Source organism: Propithecus coquereli, unplaced genomic scaffold (assembly GCF_000956105.1).
Source record: "Propithecus coquereli isolate 6110/MARCELLA unplaced genomic scaffold, Pcoq_1.0 Scaffold35, whole genome shotgun sequence".
NCBI classification, from domain to species: domain Eukaryota; kingdom Metazoa; phylum Chordata; class Mammalia; order Primates; family Indriidae; genus Propithecus; species Propithecus coquereli.
This window is the reverse complement of record NW_012149174.1, coordinates 10,801,125-10,802,508: the sequence shown is the minus strand read 5'-3', so window position 1 is coordinate 10,802,508 and position 1,384 is coordinate 10,801,125.

Below are 1,384 nucleotides of genomic sequence, written 5' to 3'. Positions count from 1 at the left end.
AGCCTATACCTCTTTATTATCAACGCCTTGATATTTTTCATCATACTTTATCACATACTTTATTGTGGTATTTACCAATACCATTCTTCATGTGGTACTTTTTTTCCCCTGTCACTAAGGTAATGTGAGAAGAAGTATAGCTTTCTTTTGCAGTTTGAAAGTAAATATCTACCCATGTAGATAACATTTTTTTAACTCTGAGGAAAGTATTATGCAGTCAGGCTGTATGTCACTAAGAAATGTACAACTTTTAAGCTTGTAGACCTTGTAAAGTAATATGATAGGGGAATAAAAACCACCTGTATTGACAAGATATCGCTTTAAACACTTTTCTTCCATGATTTATTAAAAGATGAATATGACAAATGATCTAGCAAGGATATGGCTATATCTCTTTTGTTTGGTTGTGTTTTGGCTCATAACAAAATAGTGAATTTAAATTTTCCATAATGTCTACTCCAAGAAGTTACCCAGGGCTATGTCACTGTCACTGAGATCTGGGTTTCCCTTACCCCTATGGAGAGGTAGCAGATCTTTGTTTTCCAAAGCATTTATCCGGTGGCTTAAGGCAGCAATGGCTAAAATGAAGCAGGAATAAAACTGTGTTACAGGAAGGAATCCCATACAAGATATTGCCCTGAGAACACGAATGGCACAAGGATTATAGGTTGTGCCTACTAGGTCCCTGCTGAGACATCACAGTGGAGGGGTCAAGACTTTTGATGGAAAAGTGTACACAAAAGAACTAGTCACTAAATATCATGCATGGGCATCTAGTAAAGATTTCTGTGACCCATTTTGTGCTCACTTGGGTTAAGACACTTCAGTAAAACACCATATAGTGATCTTCCCAGAGAAAAGCAGCTGTTAGTAACTGAAGAACAATGAAAAGTGATTAATTATTTAATGGGTACTTCTATATATCATGGATTTTGTACTAAAAACAAGCCTGACTACCCAGTTTTCCCAAGATTATATAGATCTTGAAGTTTTTGTATAGTGGAATGATTGCAAATTCCCAAGAATGAATAATAGTGAATTTTTGCTGAGCTTAGCAAGTAACAATTGGGATCTTTAGAAGAAGGAAAATAATGTCACCTTTCTTTCCCTACATATCATGGATCACTTTGGATTTATTATATTCTCAAATACAGAGCTGACATGACACTGACTAGCACTTTTCCAAATTTTCAGTTTTCTCAATTATAAAACAGGAAAAATATCTTCATCTTCTTTGCAAGATTTACTGAGACTCAACTTATTAGGCAAAAGCATCAGAGTTGAATAATAACCCTGAAAATTTATTTAACTTTTCAGGATCTCAGTTACCTCATTTATGAGGGTAGGATTTCTCTAACTCAGCATTACTGACATATTGGGTGCA